A 19121-nucleotide genomic window follows, 5' to 3' on the forward strand; every position below is an offset into this window, starting at 1 on the left:
GCACAAGCTCAGCTCCACCCTGCCCAAATTATTTTTCTTCCTCCACCTATGAATGCCAGTCAAAATCATCTCATGTGCTACCTCCATACGTTGCCAACCTCTGTTCTATATGCATGCTCTCTTCCTCAAACTTCTTCTTCCTTTTTCCCTTGCCTCCTAGCCTCTGGACGTTTCTGGGAGTTGTAGTCCAAATTAACAGTCAGCATAGCTCTGCAGACTGCCCCTGGTTCCTCCTGCTGTTATACACATTATATTCACTTTACAACTCAATATTATTTCAGATCTTTTTTACCTGGCATTGTTATCCTGTGCAAAACCAAGTTTCCCTTTGTGTGTCCAATATATTAAGATGCCTGATACCAGTACAGCTTATTCTCCTGTATTAATAGGGATGAGCAATAGTGGTATAAGCACCTTTTTACTACTTAATATGTTTTCACACTAATAAAGTTTCATTATATACCTATATACCTGTTTTAATAGTAAAACAACAACAAAATAGAGTGTAGATGAAAGCTTAGTGAGATTTCTGTCATTTCCAGTTTGCAGCTGTCTAAGGAAAATATATTTAACAAGTGATCTGTAATAATTTATTAGTTTGTTTGTAGGTAAGGGACTTGCACAAAAATTGTACTATGTATTTCTTTTTTTAACTACTGAAAAGTAGATCCTTTGGTTTAAATTTCTGAGACAAGCTTCTTTTCTTATTTAACGAAATATCAGATTTGAAACAGTCCACTTGATTGCACCCTTTAAAGAAAAGCAGGTACACCACATACACACACAGAGGGAGAGAGAGAGAGAGAGAGAGAGAGAGAGAGAGAGTCTTGAATTTGGCTAAGTCATTTATATGCACAAATGCAAGTTTATCCAAAATAGGTATATCCATATTTTTTTTTGGAAACGTGATGTCCACATTGAAAAATTTTGGCCCAGATTAGTTTAACCAAACTATTTTCATACCTGGTCTTTGAAAAGTTGTTCATTTAACCTATACAGAACAAAATCATGTCTAAGAAATATCTTGTCAATACACGCTAGTTTTATAATCACAATTTGGCTAAATTTAGGCATATGTCTATCTCATACTGCAAGTAAATGGTCATAAAATCCTCCATATCATTTTTTTTTATTATTACTGCTCCATTATTCCATTTTTATGATGTTACAGCTTAAGTCATAGCTATAATGTGAAGTATGATCTCAGACAAAAAATAAATTGCTACTTACACATGAAGCTCTCTAGAATTCTGAGAATATTTGCCACCACAGAGCCCCTCTGAAGTAGGTAATTAAATATTATCATCTGAATGGGAAACAGAGGAAGAGAAAGGAAATGACTAGCTTGAGGCTAGTAGGAAAACTGATGGAAAAGAAGAGAGTAGAATTTAGTACTTCCTGATGCACCTACTGTGCTCATTCCTTCAAACCCTGCTGTCTCCCACTTCGGCAGTTTGGCAATGGTAGTTTTGTTTTGATGCAAGAGCAGCTGTATAAACTTGCACAGTAGGGTTCTACAGTTAGGATCATTTAGTTGTAAAAAGTATCCCAATTCTTACTGCTACTGATTATTACACCAAAGAAGAGTCCTAATCTAGAATCTCCAATGCAACCTGGAGTTCAAGAGGTCTAGAGTCAAAATCCGTGATTTACTAATAGTCCTCATTAATCAGAGCCAGTGTCATATCCCAAATCAGAAAGCTTCTTGTTTTGTTTTCCTAGTTTTAATACAACCCAAGGTAGAGGGAAACTCACAAAAACAGCAGATCTCAAGAGACTTCCAACATCTGGGTCAAAATCTTGCAAAAACAGTTGACAAGCTTCAGTGCCTTGAAACCTGAGTTTTGGCTCAATCTTAAATCCATACCATAGCCAAGTATATCTCCCAGAACCTCCTGAAAAATATGTTACTATATCTCTGAGAGAGAAGATTAATATTAGATATATATTAGTGCACAAATATAATATACTTTCCTTCCCAAGAGTGCAATGGATAGAGCAGGGGGGTGGGGGGATTCTTTTAAGGTGGAGTAATAATATTTGTTCCCTTTCTTATTTCATTCATAGTACTCCATTTCAGTCTTCAAAATTTATTATAACCTGTTCCCCACTTTAGATGCAATATCTGAGGGTTACCTGCATTCCACTTATTATTAGGGATTCCTTGGGTATCAATAGGAACACAATACCTACCTGGAATCTTCAAACACAGAGCAGATAGCTATGCTACTACTTCAGTTTTCTCTGTGCCTTTTATTATTATTATTACTAATATTCAGAAAAGGAGAGAATTCTGAGCTTTAACTTAAAATCTTCAATAGGTCAAAACTGTTCTCCTAGAGTGGCCCTGACATCTCTTTTCCCTTTTTCACTCTGCCCAGCAGAATCTTCTCCAATACTCCTTGCCGGCCTTCAATAAGGACAGTATGTGTTGTGTAGCAGCTGCAAAAGGCCTCACAAATGCTGGCTGACAAGAAGTGACAGCTCTGTATATCTCTCACTGGCACTGACAGCTGACAGATGGATACCACTCACACACAGAAAAAAAGCCCCCAGGATGATTCGCCAACATTACTCTCTGTTCATAGGGGCCACATTTGATTGAGTGCTGCACAGAATAATAAACCCTTGTCGATCCGTTGCAGAGCCAGTTTGCTCACAATGTCCTGATTTTTTTTTTAACTGAAACACGTACACTGAAGCTTTGCTTTGGTTTTGTTTTTTGTTTTTCTCCCTTAGCTTTGTTTTAAGAAAAAGGCTACCTAGCTTTATGCCGCTCCTTGTTAGAGAAAGAGCGCTATCAGTATATAACTTAGCAATGCCATGCTAGGGTTTTGCTCCTTGATAATTCCTTCATCTCCCCAATCTGTTTGTTATTATCCTTCAGATTGTTTTTATTCCTTTCCATAAATCAGACCATCTTTAAAAGCATAGCTGGTTGGTTAGTCAGAAGACAGTAACATAAAACTGGACAAGGATGCATGTTGATGCAAAAAGCAAGAGAGGGAGAGTGATAAACAAAGAGAGACATCCATCCATATGGATAGATGGATATAGACAGAGAAGAGGAAGAAAGGGAAACAGAGAGAGAAAGAGAGATTGCTTCCACAGTTGTAGTAGCTGAAATCTTCCCAGTATGTTTCTCTTAAGGGCTAAGTACAGACAGTCAAAAAGTCTGAGGAGGAATTGATTTAATCTTTGCAGGTTTCTCTAAGCTGCACAGATTGAACCGATAATGAACTGAACTCACATTCACTTTTCAGTTGGGAAAGTGCAGATGCCTGCACTGGCCCAGGCCAGAAATATGGGGAGGGGTATGCTAGAGCACACCTCCCAGCCTGCTAGCCATTGCCACGGCAGGACAAGCCCAGCCAAGCTGGGACAATCCCTGAGTGGCTGCCCAGCACATGCCCCCAACCCCCTGCTGTCCCGCTGGGAGTGCAGAAGGAGGGGAAGGGGCCCCCATCTCAGTGCTAAGGGGCTGCCTACATGGGGGGTGCTGCACAAAGGTTCAGTCGCTGATTCAATTTGGCGGAGATTTGCTCAATTTGGTGGTCAAATCTCCAAATCCAAATTGAATCAGGAGACCCTTTAATCTCTCTGAATCATATCAGAACCCTCCAAATTGATTCAGAGAGATTCGGAGAGATTTAACGATTCAGACATAGACACAGCTTTACATTTTTTTTCTACATACCTCAAGGTACCAGGTACCTCATCAACGCTGCGATGGTGGGGCAGATGGAGCATCCCACAGGAGTGTGGGGGTGGTCCCCAGCATGCTCAGCAGCAGACCCAGAAGCTGGGTTCATTGGGGCTGGGGCTGGGGGTGGGGTAGGCTCTGTTCCCCCTTCTCCCCTGCCCTACTGGACTTACTGTCACAGGCAGGATGCAGGCTAAGGAGTAGAGGCTTTGCTGCCTCAGCTCTATGACAGCCCAGGAACAGGCTGGCCTGGCTGGGCTGGAGCAGACAGTGCAGCTAAGGCTAGCCCACCTGCCCTGTGAAGGGAGGTTGTGGAGGGCACATGGCATGCTGGGCTGCTCAGGAACTAAGATTTAACTTGTGTCAGGAGAGGATCTGGGACAGCAGTTCAATAGACTTGTTTGACCTACATCAGTTAAGTCTGATACTGTATCTACCCAGGTCTGTCTTAAACTGTGTTCAGCCATTTTGAAACCAATCTGTGCGCACTGAACTTCTGTTCTGTTACAGGTTTAAACTGGTTTCTGATCACTTATACCAGTTTATGTGTAATTTCTGTTCCTAGCCAAGAGTTCTAAGCAAGATGATTTCTTTTGTTTTTGCTATTTATTCCCTTGCACAAACTGCTCAATTTTATATATCCTGGTAGGTAGGTAGGTAGGTAGCATTGCTGAAAGTTATTTTCCCTTGGGGAAGATAATTTCTTGGGAGTTGTAGCCCTTAAAACCTGCTAGAACATAGTTTCTTTGTTAAGGCTCAAAAAATCAGGAACTGACTGAGGTATAAAAGAAGAAAAATGTTTTCCTTATGTCGTGGTTAAAGCATATAATTAAGCTAAATAACTGTTAGCATGCACATAGACATTTCAAACTGCTCTTTACAAGTTGGTAAGAGAAATTACCTCCATTTTTCAGATAAAGAAACTGAGATATAGAGTTATGAAGGGCTATATTTTTAAACTGATGACTAATTTTGGATGTTCAAATAAAGTAATTTTGGATGTTCAAATAAAGTCATTTTGGATGTTCAAAATAAAGTTTTTGGTACTCAGCTTCTCTGAAAATAAGCCGTCTATAACAAGGCATCCAAAAATTGAAGCACTGAAAGTTAAAGGACACATTTGAGCAATTAAGGTTAACGGACAGATTTTTAAAGGTGTCTTGGACCCTTTGGCCACAGGAAGTTACAAGATTTAAAAAAATGCTGAGCATCATAGGAGTTATCCAAATTCTGATTAGTTTCAGTGGGGCCATAATTTCACCCCTTATGACTTAACTTCCAGCCAAATCAGTGGCCTTATATTCTATCAGAACACAGTGCTCTTTTTTTGCTACTATGGTAACATAAGAAAGTAAATCTATTTATCACACCATCAGAAATTAAATTCTGCTTAATGCAGAAGGATTTACTCCCTGGCAAGTCTCTGCAGAAGGCAAAAATAAATGATTTGTGGTCAGTCAAAATATTTTACACTTATAAGTAGAGACATACTTAATTTGCAACCAGACAGAGGAATTTTGTGGCTTAGTTGTGGCACAGGGAGCCAATATCACAGGGATTTCTTGGTGGCCCCACCCCTCACTGCTGATTGGCAGAGAGGCCCCAGCAGGGGGAGGGGGGGGGATGAGAGTGTGGCCACCATCTTGGTTGCTGGCTGCCCTTCATGCCACCCTGCCAGCCTGCACCTTCCCTTCTCAGGTGGGCTGTGAGGCAGCAAGGACTGCTGGCTCCCATTGAGCAGCCCAGCAATTTATTTTTATTAAGTCTTTTTAAAATTAATTTCACAGACAACTGTGGATTTCACAGTTTCTGTAAAATCACGAATTAAGTAGGTCCCTACTAAGAGGCAAGTAGATAATAAGCTTAAGTATGTACAGATGTTACTCTTAGATTGACCTAATTGGGTTAGGTCAATCTAAGTGTTGTTCTGTACAGATGTTTGGGGAGGTTAGATTGGGCCAAAAAATGTCCAGTCCAAGCTATCGTAGTTCACCTGAGGGCTAAAGTAAGTCAGATCAGGAATAGGTTAGTCTAATCTAATGTCAAATGTATGTACATGTTTAGAGTACAGCCTGGAACTGAAAAAGTTCAGTTGCATGCCCCAGCACTGTCCTTTCCTACCCCTTAACTTGACTATTTTTAGCCCCCTGACTCTCCCACACCTGGATGGACAACTCCCTCCCTCCACCCCACAAGCCCCTCCCAGTCCTACCCACCATTCCCTCCCAACTCACCTAGATTGGATTCTTGGCATAGCTCCCAGCACCTGTGAGTGTCTTCACAAGCTGAACCAGATCTACATTCATGCAGCTTTAAACAAGCTGCATGATCATAGGTTGGGTCTCGTTAACCTGTGTCCTCAATCACTGGTGTGGAGGCTACTGTGTTCTATGAAGGTGTTGCTCTGTGAGGTCAGGCCTACCCTCAGGATCTCAGAATTGCACTGTTAGATGGGAGGATGACACACAATTGTGCATACACACACACACACACACACACACACACATTACCAACTCAGGCACATACACAGCCAAGATTACCAGCCTAGCCAAATGCATATCTATCACCAATTCAAGCACATACACACTACACACACCGAAAATTAGACAACAATCAGTTGTCAATACCCACATACTCAGTACACAGATCACTAATTTGTATATCACATACACGATGACATATATATTCACCAGTTCACACATGTGACACCCACCTACACATACACACAGGTAAGTTCCTAACTTGGATAATACGGTGTGTATATGTGTGTGCTTGGAGTACTTGGGATACATAGAGAAAGGTTAAGGTGAGAGAGAGTGAAAGTGTAGGGAGTGAAAGTTGCTGGAACCAGGGTTAGAACCAGTAGACTAGAGAGAAGGTGGGCTGAGGAACTGAGCCTTGGGATCACTTAAGGTCAAGTGGTCCCCGGGTTACTCAAGGTCACTGGTGCTGGGGTGGAAGCAAGGGAAAAAGCCCGGTGGCAAGGAGGAGACAGCCAGGAAAGAGACAGGCAGAAGTTTGGGCGATTGGGGCTGGGACCTGAGGCAGAAAGCTGGGAGATCAGGGGGCAGATAAGTGGTGGCAAGGAGGAAAGAGTCAGGAAACAGACAAAAACCCAACTCAGGGTTTCAAAATAACAGGTTTATTAAACAGACAACACACTACATTGCCCCATAAACTTATTGGTTCACACACACACACACACACACACACACACACACACACACACACGATAGCTGGAGAAAGCGGCTCAGTGGAAGGGTTGGAGTCCAGATAGGGAAGAGAAACAGAGTCCAAGTCCTTGGTTGAAGAGAGGGTGGGGATGGGGATGATAGCTACCTATCCAAGCTGTAAGTTGATCCTTGATGGGCAGTCAGGGTTGTCTCCAGCAAGGTGTTCTCCAGAGGGGGGTCACCAGCAGGGCCTCTGGCTGGATAGGTGGTGTGGCATGGTGCTGGTCCAGATGGAGGGGGCGTCACACTGGGTCAGTCTTCACTGCCCCTTTTTATATGGGCAGATCTTCTATGACCCTAGTGGCAGGGGTATGCCCAGGCTTATTACAATATGGGAGTACAAGAACTTAGCTTAGCTTACCTAGTATTACTTGTAATCACTTACAAGGGGTAGAGAGGACAGAGAGAAAGTCAGAATGGTTAGGGGAAGGGGAGGGACTATATTTCTTTTAAAAAAAAGAAAAACTGGGGGTTTGCTACAAAGGATTTACCACCAAAGGAAAGCAGCATTAAATTAAGGATACCTGCCAATACCCAAGAAGTGTGCTGAAACATGATATTTTCCAGTTCTCCTGGCCACACCCCACAAGTAGGTGCACTTGGCTGAGAACGTTACATTGATGTGAAATCCAGGTGAGATTACATACCTTGTATTGCTATAAATTCCTTCAGACAGTCTTTATGCTGCCTACCCTGGCTTATGGCAATGGAAGACAGTTTGACCTTAGAATGAATCGGCTCTATTGTGTAAAAAGGAATATATAGATTTGTCTCAAGTTTTTGAAAAATGATGGTACTCTGTAAAATTAATGGAAGAATTCTCTGAAGAATTTAAAGAGTGGACAAGATGGGTCTCAAGCAACCCAACATTAATATAGCATGCACTTGAATTATTGGATTTAATTTATTAAATGGAATTTATGCAAAGGCATATGCTACTTGCAACATTTACATGGCTCTTGAACATATAGAAGTATGCATTAGAAACCCCTATGCTCTTGGTTGCCTGTGATAAGATGTCCCACAGTAATAGCCCCCATAATCACTCTATTCTGAGAAACACAAGAACTGCTTTTGCTCATCTTCTCCCTCAAAGAAAAATGCCACACAAGAGGAAAGAGTGGAACAGAGAGGAATCCTCACTCACTGTTCTACCATCCAATCCAGTAGAAAAATGAACTTCTTGGCAGAGCTTGTATACTCCGTATGTACATACAGAAGTCCAAAGAAAGATTAAAGTATAACCTCTAGTCTTCCTCTTGTGTCAGGGTGACTTCATCCCATGTGCTATTAGGGGCTTAGCCCTGACAGTCAAAGCAATCCTGGCACCAACATACGGATAGTGAAAACAGGATTAATGGATAAAAGAATGATATCACTTATGGAAGGAGAACCTTTGTTTTGCTTTTTTAAACTGTTCCAAAGTTTCCTTTTTAGTGGATGACACAATGCCAAGGGAAAGGGTGCTCGGTTCACCTTTTACATGTGATATAATAGCCCTTTTTATATCTCTCTTAAAAATGCAATTTAAGAAACATTATATGTTAATATTTCCGCTAACAATAGTTATCCTAGACAGATAGTCTGATATCTACATGACTTCCTCAAAGTGAGGGTAGAAAGCTGTCTTTAGCTTCAGCAGGATTTGAAGAGTTGTCTGATACAATAGGTGCATGTGGCAGGGAAATCAGAAGTGAGGTGAACAAGGAATTTAAAAAAAAAAATCAACTTTGCTGTCAGTATCCTATAGGCCAAAGGATTGCTTGTAGATAATCATGGATTAATTGTGAATGTAAAGAAAGAGACACTTTTTTTTATCAAAGCTGTTGCCTCAGGGCAAACTCCGGTGCCATGAAAGCCGAAATGTTTTCTTTTATCACAGTTCCTTTTCTGGCACCTGAAATTATTTCTTTCATGTCTGATAGTGAGGAACGAGGCAGCACAGCTCCCCAGAGATGAGCGATTGTTACCATGGTCTCATAACATATTGGCAGCCGATGTGGCATCCATGTACACCTGTCACTCAAAAAGAGCTAAATGCAGATGTGGCATGAAAAAGCGTAAGTTCAGCCACTTGGAAGCTTCCCCCCAACACCCAAATGATACACATGCACACACATAAACACATATTCTCCACCCCCCCACAATATGTGACTGTTTTTCAGTCCACACATATGTGAGTGCACTCAAACGTTATCAGGCCTGTTTAACGCAATGAACCTGCATTAGCATTTCTTCAGGGCAAACACGAATAAACAGAAATGTGCTGCAAAAAATGTTTCAAACAAATTCCTTTGCAAGTCAGGCAGAGAGAGCGTGCTGCACACAAATGAGCCAATTTCCTTCATTTGGAAATGAACTAAGACCTTTTTAATGAACGTTGCAAAGGCGGGGGAAGAAAATGGATGGTTTCTTATTTAATTCCTAGATCTTTCAGGCTGTAGGCAACTCAAACCACTTTTGTCATAACTGAGGGAAAATGGGTGAGAGTGCCAAAGAGCAACAGTCTGAGGCACACAGACGAAATTTGATTTTAATATAAAGGATGATGTTCATGGGATTGTTTGGGCCTTGTCAGTTTTAGAGTCCTGAGACTTTTAGGACTCAGTGCATTGGCAAATGGAGAAATCATGTGCAACTGGGGATTGCCAGAAAGTATTGTGTGTAGCGTGGGATGTGGCAGAAAAAAAATCTCAGGTTGGAGGGATATGTATATAAACTTAATGTGTATATTGAGGTGCACTGGATTTGTCCATGTGTATGAGCTAACATTTTTGGCCAGTGAGACAGAATGTGTAGTGCAGAATGAAATGCAAACCTTTTTAAACAAATTGCCAGTTTAGCTCCTGGGGTAAAGCAAACCGTGCACTGCCTTTTTTAAAAGGGGAAATATGACAATGACCCCAAATGCGTTCATCTTAGATTTGTAAATGCATCGCTTTATTGAACCATTTGTCCATTCTTATAGGCTGATTTATAATAACTGTAATGTGATTCATCATGTCATCTTGTAAATAAATGTGACACTTCATTAAACACAGTAATCAAATTTAAGCAGTCCCACTTTCATGTTAACAACTCAGACCTTTACAATTCTATTGCTCTAAAGATACTCCTACTCTAATGAGAGCAGCATCAAGGAGAAATATAAAACTCAGCTATGGTAGATTTCTTATGGGGGTGGTGAAGAAAATAATATACTTTTAGAAATAACCATTAATTAAATTTGTAATTGCCTGAAATTTACTGTAACAAAGTTTCTACAAGATACTCCTGTTGGGGTATTTTATACTAATAAGCAGTGGACAGTTGGAACATATTGGAAAATCTGTTGTAGGACTAACAAAACCCTTTTAGAGCCTGCATTTCAGAAAGAAATTTTTCATGCTATTTTTGTGTTTGCCATCTGGAATGACATTGCAAGCTGGCAAACAAGAATAATGTGAGATATTTCCATCACATAGAGTTAGTTACAGATTCATCAGGGAATGTAAGCATCTGAACATCAGTCAGATACCCATAATTATCCCAACTTTGACCTGCTTTGAGGGATCAAGCAGCCCCTGTATTAAAATTAGCTTTTGTTTTCTTTTAGAAACTGGTTGCTTACATCTCATGCGTAGTTAATAATGAATTGAAGCAAAATTCAGAAAAGAAAAGCATGACTGAGAAAGTAACTTACTGTAGAAATATACAGTATGGGAAGGATCTTTTATTTATAACTTGGCTTCTAAATGAAGGAGCCTTTTTGCAATCTTAATTCTATATTGTGAGTCAGATGCAGATCTTTGATAATCATCCTGCCTTCTGTGACTTCAAGAGAGCTGTGCTGGTTTACATCAGCCCAGGATTTGGTCCATAATCCTTAATTATGCTTTCCATTGTTTCAACTTTAAATTGAATACTAACATGCACAGCCTTTGCTCTCAAATTGATACTGTTCTAGTAGAAACCATGGAATGGAGAAGCAGAAAGTTCAGGGTTTTGAAGTGGAAATTTTAAATTTTAAAAAAGTAACACAGCTGTTATCATTAAATGCCACTAGTGTTTCAGAACAACATGGAGTAGAACCTCTGTTTACTTTTATTCTATTCATTGTTTTACTTCAGGATAGGAACAGGCTAACAGCATTCCCAGAAACTAAGACTCAGATTAGCAGTTTAAATATATCCAATGAGACTGAGCTCTGAAGGCCATGTTCCTATATAGGCTGCCCCTTTCAACACTAACCTATAGAACAGTTTTTCAAGTCAGGCTAGAGTATGCCACAATGGAAGATAGCTAACTACAACATTTTGAGGAGATTGTTGGGGAGCAATGGGTACTGCATGAAAAACAGTGTGAGGGAGCAGCGGAGATGATGAAAGGTTCCGCTCTGAACTGGAGAAGCCCTTATAAGCCTGCTCACATAGTGCTAAGCACAGTCACATCCAAGAAAAGCTAGCGGAACATGCTGTCTGCTCTTTAGGAGGTGCCCAGAACTTTGAAAAATCTATATGTAAAACACATATACCTTGGTATTAATAGAAGACATAAGAAGGGCTCTTAGCAACCAGAAGAGAGAAGAAAGGGACAGAAAAGAAAGAAGGAAACAGAAGAAAAAAAGTATCTGAAGGCACTTGGAGGGCCCCTCCCCTCACTTCTGTGGGACACTCCCTGCGCCCCAGCATTGCAGTGTTCACAAGCCACACTGGTACATAGAAAACACACACTGAGGTATATAGAAAACACATTTAAAGATTTGTCTATGTCCAAATCGCTGATTCTCTGAATCTTCAGATTGAATCAGATCAGATTGAATTGTCAGATTGAATCAGATTGAATCTTCAGATTTGGATTTGGCCAAATCGAATCAGGGACTGTGATCCAAATCAACAAATCGAATCACTGTTCCTGAGTCAGACTGAATCAGAATCCAAATCAAACAGGTCCCGTTTGGCACACCCCTACCAATCAGTGCTATACACCATATATTAAGATATCTGATGAATTGCCATCAGAACCTAGATCTTCGACAGCTTTCAACATCTGCATGGCATCCAGGACTTCTTCCAAAGTATTTGTGCAACCTAGGACATTAGATTACCTGCAGAATATTGAGCAGTTCATCATCAAGTAATATTAGGTTAACTGTTCAACAGGGCCTTGAGAGGCTGCTGCCCATGCAGTTGGATACCTACATAATCTGTTATCAGTTATTAGCAGGTAAACATTATCATTCACTGGCACTGATATATCATGAGCAGGGCCATACTCAGCTTTAGGCCCTGTGTAGAACTGCTGCATTTCCTGTACATTATCATTAGTTCACCTGCTTTGGGATTTCCCCAGTTGTCCTGAATTTTTCAACAAATATCTCTGTAATCCCACTGATAGACAAAAAAAAAATAAAGATTGTCAAGAAGTTCTCAATGGGGTGTCCTCGCTTTATCTAATAGTTTTTGAATGACATTGTCTTTTTTATCAAACCAACCCTGGTGGTGCCAAGTCACAAATGTCCAAAATTTCTCAGTGACATGATGCATAGTGTTTTGACTGTTACTTCACATCATATCCACAGGTTCATTCTTAAGGACTGTGCCTTATCCAGACAAAGAACAAGTCATCCTTTCATAACTCAGTGTTATTCTGTTTTCATTTTGGTTAATCTATTTTCAGCCTTCAGGGATATTTGATTGTAATGATGTGGCATTTTGGCTGAATTTTCTTTGCCTTTGTTGTTCACTGCTCCCCATATCGCTACAGAATGTTACAAGATGCCTGGATGGTTCATGAAAGGATTAAAGGAATGGTAATTTGTGGAGTGCTACCGTCACACTCACATCCCAGGATTCTTTTAGCTCAGTGGAAGAGGGCTAAAGCAAAAGCTTCTATAACTGGAAAGGGTTAGAAATGCAGTTCCTGACTCTTAATGGAGCTATTCTGAGTGATGGATACCACTCATACAGCTTCTCCGTCTCTGACCCAATGAACTTCTAAATAGAAGGTCAAAGTGCCTTATAGTCTGGTGGTTAGAGCATTCACTTGGAAAGCTGGACATGGAGGTTCAAATTCCCTCAGGCACAGGAAGGAATTGACCCAGGGATTTCCCTTATAATAGTAGAAGTACTGTATACACTGGCTTCTGGACAATGGGGTGATGCTAGCTGTGTTTTGTGGGGGATCTGATCCACTAACTGTTCTTGCTTGGGTTAATTTAGTCATGTCCAGTTTATGTGTACGTGATGGGAAATTGACAGAATTAAGGGATGCAAAAAAGGTTGGCTGGAGAATACCAATAAAGTATTTTGGCAGAATTAAAGGTCTGCGACAGACATTGCGTAATCCAGTTTGAGTTCATTCAATTAAATCTGATACTACATTTAAGCAGGTTTATCTCAGACTGGTTTTGGTCATTTTGAAACTGGTTTATGTGCACTGAATGTCAGTTCTGTTACAGGTTTAAACTAGTTTCTGATCACCTAAATGGGTTTATATGTAATGACTGTCCCTAGCCAAAATATTTAATTTTTTTTCCCCTAAAATTTTGGATCAGTTTTGGAGACAGCTATGGAAGCTCCACATTTAGCAACATTGTTAGAAACTATAATTGTAAGGTGACTAAACAAAAAATGGTGTGTCTACCATGAATGCCATGTGACCTCAGAGGCTAGGGGCCATGGCCAGTTGGTGAGGAGAGCATGGTGCTGGCAAGTGGGGAGCTCCCTCAGGTGACCACAGCACTGTCAGCAGCGTTGGTTGGGGGTGGCGAGTACCAGCCAGGGGTCGGCAACCACCTGCAGATGCCGCCAGCAGTGGCAGTGGCAGCCAGTGGCAATCGCAGACCACCTGCAGTCACTGCCAATGGTGTCAGCAGTGTGGGGGGGGGTGGCAAGCAGCGACCTCCTGCAGGCACCACTGACACTGTTGGCAGCGCCTTTTCACAGGGGGTGCACAGCCACGCTCGGGGTGTCTGGACAGTCCATGGGGATCTAACAGGTAATGGATGATCTGATCCCACAAGCGTTGAGGTTTGAAATGACAAAGACCATTCATTTAGGACACATAGGAATTGTGAAACACAGGGTCAGAAATTTGTTATTTTGGTCTGGAATTAATGCATGTTTTGAAGAAGTTCTAAAGTATCAAATTTTCTTGCCACATCATATGACAGACACTAATGAATGCATGATCTCACTCAGTGTGCCATCTTGCTCATGGCAAAAGGTGATATCAAAGACCTTCTCACAACAAATCATTTTTATTTTTTGCATGTAATGAACCACTAATTTCAGTATTTTGAGATGAGGAAACTGAGATGCACAAACATTTCATAGTGATCAGTAAGTACAGTGAAGAGTTAGCTGGTATTATATTATTGTGCTCAGTACAACGATCCCACAAGGACTGCAGCAGTTTGTAGATAGTTGTTTGTTCTCATGCCATGTCTGTCCCTGTAGTAGCCATAACCTCTTCTGAATAATAGGAAAAGCAGCAAATGCCCATGAGTGTTGGGGAAGGGATGGAACCTTGTTAAAAAAAGGTTACAGGAATTACACCAATCAATGAAGTGGGATCAGCAGCTTAGCTGGTAATGATTGTTTGCCTTTGATTTATCCTTATACAAACAGCGGTTAAAGCTATCACTCCAGCCGCTCTTTGAGACAAATGTAAGACTAACCAAGCCAACATTCAGATATTAAAACAGGGATACTTGCAGCCTCATTGTTCTCCAGATCAAGAGAGTGAATATATAGAAAAGAGAATGAATATATAGATTCCTGGTGGTCACAGAGTGGCCACACATAGAAGTCTCCCAGAACATTCACACTGGGTGGTGCAGATATTTCACCTTGAGTTTTCTTTGTCTCTGGTTTGTTTTTCTTCTGAATCAACTCCTAAACAAGTTTGCAACTTCTGCACTTGGCTTTAAATTCGTTAAATTGGTGACTGGCATTGTTCCATGTCTGGCTGCTGAAACACTGAGAAATATGGTCTAAGTCTGACTGAATATACATGGCGCTGTCAAGCATTGGTGCTTGGTGGCATTAATATTACTATTATTTATTATTTACATATTTAATGACCTTATTGATATTATGCACTGTTAGCGCTACTAATTATAACACAATAAACATAATTTATAAATGTAGTTTATAGCAATACACATAATAAGCCATTAGTGACAATACCTGAAACAGCTGCAGGGATTTTTTTCACATCCCAGACCATTTTAAATTGATACCATCATGATATAAGTCTGTTTTGATAAACCTATGAAACAGCAAATGACCTACATAGAATTATTTTTGTCTTCAGCTGAGAACTGATCAAAGCTATAATTATGGTGTGATTACTTTGTTTTTAACTGAAGGTAGGAAGAAAAAAAAAAGAAACTCACATGTAAAGCAGATATTTCAGGGAAAGACAACTCTAGAATATCTGACTATATTGTACTCCCATATCTAATATTTAAGAAACTGTAAGCCAGTTCCTGAGAGGGAGTGATCACTCTGAGCATCCAAACAGTTCTTAGAATTATTCAGTCTAACATTCCTCCAAATCCTGCCCCTCGAAAAACCAACACAAAAAACACTGCCAAGAGTGTCTACCTAACGTAATTCAATTTAGGCACCTAATTCAAAGGCTGGCCCATCTTTTGGATGGATTGGATAAACAGAATCAGAGGAGTGGCATTTGTGGAAGTATTTATAGAAGGAACCATTAGAACAGGGGTGGGCAAAATGCGGCTTGGAGGCCGGATGCAGCCTGCCAAGCCATTCTATCTGACCCGTGGGGCCCCTAAAAATTTAGAAAATTAATATTTATCTGCCCCTGGATGCCTGTCATGCGGCCCTCAATGGATTGCGAAAACTTAGTAAGCAGCCCTTCACCCAAAATAATTGCTTGCCCCTGCATTAGAATGTATACTTTTGCTAGATGCAAGGCTCACCCCCCATGAATATTTTGAAAAGTTACTTATCTCATTCCCTTACCCTCATCTTTTTTGGTATGTGGCCATCTTTTATATCAGCGAGAAACAGCTAATAACAAAGGGATATGTCTATGGCAGCTTGGGTATTGTTAGCAGAGCAGTTGTGTTAATACAGAACTTAGTGTAGACTACAAAACCCACCTGGAAAACTGGGTCAATACTTGACCATTTTGCCCACACTGAGCTTTGTGCTGCAACAGCTACCCTCCTATCAACACCTGAGCTGTAGCTCATTTAAAGGTAGTTCAGTACCACTACATGAGCTGCAGTTACATCAGTGGTTGTAGTGTGATATACACATGAGACTCTTAGTCTAAACAATTGTGAAAGGATAGACATTCTCATTTTCCTGCCACCAAGTAAAAAAGTTACCCACAACTAAAACAAATCAAGAAAGAAATAAGAAGAGTATAAGGGGTAAGCTCTTCTAGAGTTCTGAAAAATGATTTACTTAGTTTTGTTCTAACAAAATCTAGTTATCAAAAAATTGTGCTTAGAAAAACTAGCTGTTGTAGATAGAATCCATGATTAAAATATTTACCTATTTTGGAAGCAAGAACAGTGAATTTTGACTTATTTTTACTCAGTATTAATTACAGTGAATAGTTCACAAGAAATCCATAGGCTTAAATACATGGTCTCCCAAATCATTTATTAAATATGTGAAGAATAATGAATACATTCATAAAACTCTGGAATCTACTCATAAGACATTCTGAAATAATAGGGCACTTTCAGATGTACTCCATCGTGTTCTGATTAGAACATGTTGGAGCAGACTCTATTAATCCAGCATGTTGTAGCATCTCATGTATTCAGCATCCCCACGTTTCAACATGATGGCTGGGGTGCTTTAACTAAAGCTTGTCGAACAAGCTATAGTTAAAACACCCCACCACCATTTTGAAATGTGGGATGCTAAATACACAAGATAATGAGGACATTTAATTAGAGTGGCCCCAAGAGCCATTCTAATTAAAGTGCCACCCTTCCCACCCCCCGAGCATGTGTATAGGTGCTCATAATGATTAGAAAAGGAGGCTGACTTCTAGTTAAAAAAGAGCTCATTTTTCCACACACATACACAAAATAATTCTGAAAAAATTTTAAGAATAGATTTTAACACAAGCTCTGTTAAATTCCCTGAGAAATGTTGTTCTTCTAGGAATAGCTTTCTCAGCTCCACCTACTACCCTGAACATCTAGGTTATAAAAGAAAAAGGCTCTATTGGCCTCTTAGGCTAAGTACAGACAGTCAAAAAGCCTGAGACTGAACCAATTCATTCTTCACAGGCTAGTCTAAGCTGCATAGATTGAATTGATAAGTAAGTGAACAGACATTTACTTTTGATTCTGGAAATGCAGCCACATGCCTACCATGGCCCAGGCCAGAATCTGACGAGGTTCTAGAGCACCCCTCCCTGTTTGGCTGGAGCAGACAGCTTGAGTCAAGGCTAGCCTGCCTACCCTGTGAAGGGGCCATTTTCAGGAGGAGGTGCAAAGCATTCTGGGATGCTGAAGGACTGTGAGTTTGGGACAGAAGTTCAGTAAACCGATTTAACCTAAACCAGTTAAGTCTGATACTACATCCATTCAGGTTTATCTTAAACCATTTTTAACCATTTGAAAGCAATTTATGTGCACTGAGCTCCTATTGTGTTACGGATTTGAACCAGTTTCCAATCACTTATAATAGTTTGTGTAATTTTTGTCCCTAGCTGTATAGATGTGCCCCACTTAATTCCCTACCAGTTGCTGTATGTATAAAGCTTGTTTTTATTGATTTAGCCAGGATAATGTGGTTAAGTAACCTGCCCAGTTTCCTGTATATTGGGTGCCAACTTTTCTCTGTGTGAGCTAACTTTGCACCAGTGAGAATAACTGGGATTGTTGGCCCCATTGAGGTCAGAGGCAAAATTCCTATTGTCTTTAATAAGGTCAAGATTTCACCCACAATATCTTAACTACAGGAAACACAGAAAAACAAGGCAATAGAAGTTGAGCTGAAGTAGAGCTCATTAATGGCAACGAACACACCATTCAGCCTGGTACAACCGCCTCAGCATTTGCTCTAGGAAACAAAACAGGAGCTGAGAGAGATAGATGAGGGAAGAATGGGAATTATTAACTTACCAAATTTGCATCTTTGATATATGCAACAGTAACATAAAAGGGAGGGGATATAGTAGAACATAAATGTAATTACATGTAAGTGCTATAATTTTATTACTGTGATGCTATGGATATTGATTACAGATAATCATCTGAAGTCCACGGATATGGATAGGTTTATATAAAGCTGACAGCTGCTATTGTCTGTTAGGTGTCATTTATCTGTGCTGTTAGAAGAAAATGATATCACATTTAAGTAGCATGGTTTTATTTAATACTTTTATTTAAATAAGCATTTGATACTGCAAAGAATGAAATTTTACTCTATAATCTGTACAGTCAGCAACTTTAAGGTCTGAGTCTACTGTGCCTAGTAATATCTTTGTGGAGTTTCTTGTTTCTCAGCGTATGAATAGACATACCTTTGAAGTGCTCCAAATCCTGCCCCAGTTTGAAGCGCTTCAAATTCCAAGTACTTCAAGGGTGAGCAGATGCAAAGAGGTAATGATGTAAGGAAGATTAGGGAAAATGTTAGAAAGGGCAATTCCAGGAACACAGATTCTGAAAAGATCCTGAGCTCAGCCCTCCAGTCATTACCACTGTATATCATGAATCACTTCGAAGGGTGAAATGTGATACATGAAATGCATGTTCATGTGTATAAGGATGTAATAAACAGTATTTGTCACCTTGTTCTGACTGCCAAACCTGCCCACTGCCAGCTAATCCATCTTGTTTAAACTTCTTTCTTACAGACCAAACCTTTCAGAAGATTAAAATAGGAATCATTTAAATTGATGGAAAATATTATCTTTTCTTCTGTAAAATGTGGAATTTCCTCCCATCTTGTTCCAAGGCCTAAGACAATATTTCATTCTGGACAAACGATTTGCTTTAAGGTCCTCTATCTCATCATTAGTGCAGTGGGACCTAGCAGTTGTCATGACATAAGAATGGCAAGGTCAGAAGTCCAGCTTTCCACTGAGATATTTGGTACATCTTATGATATGAGATCTAATATTGTGGGATTATTGGAAAATACATCTATTTTAGTTCATTTGTACTTGCTTCCAGAATGTATTCAGTCTCATTTTGTTTT

This window comes from Crocodylus porosus, unplaced genomic scaffold, assembly GCF_001723895.1.
Source record: "Crocodylus porosus isolate Cpor-Errol unplaced genomic scaffold, CroPor_comp1, whole genome shotgun sequence".
NCBI classification, from domain to species: Eukaryota; Metazoa; Chordata; order Crocodylia; family Crocodylidae; genus Crocodylus; species Crocodylus porosus.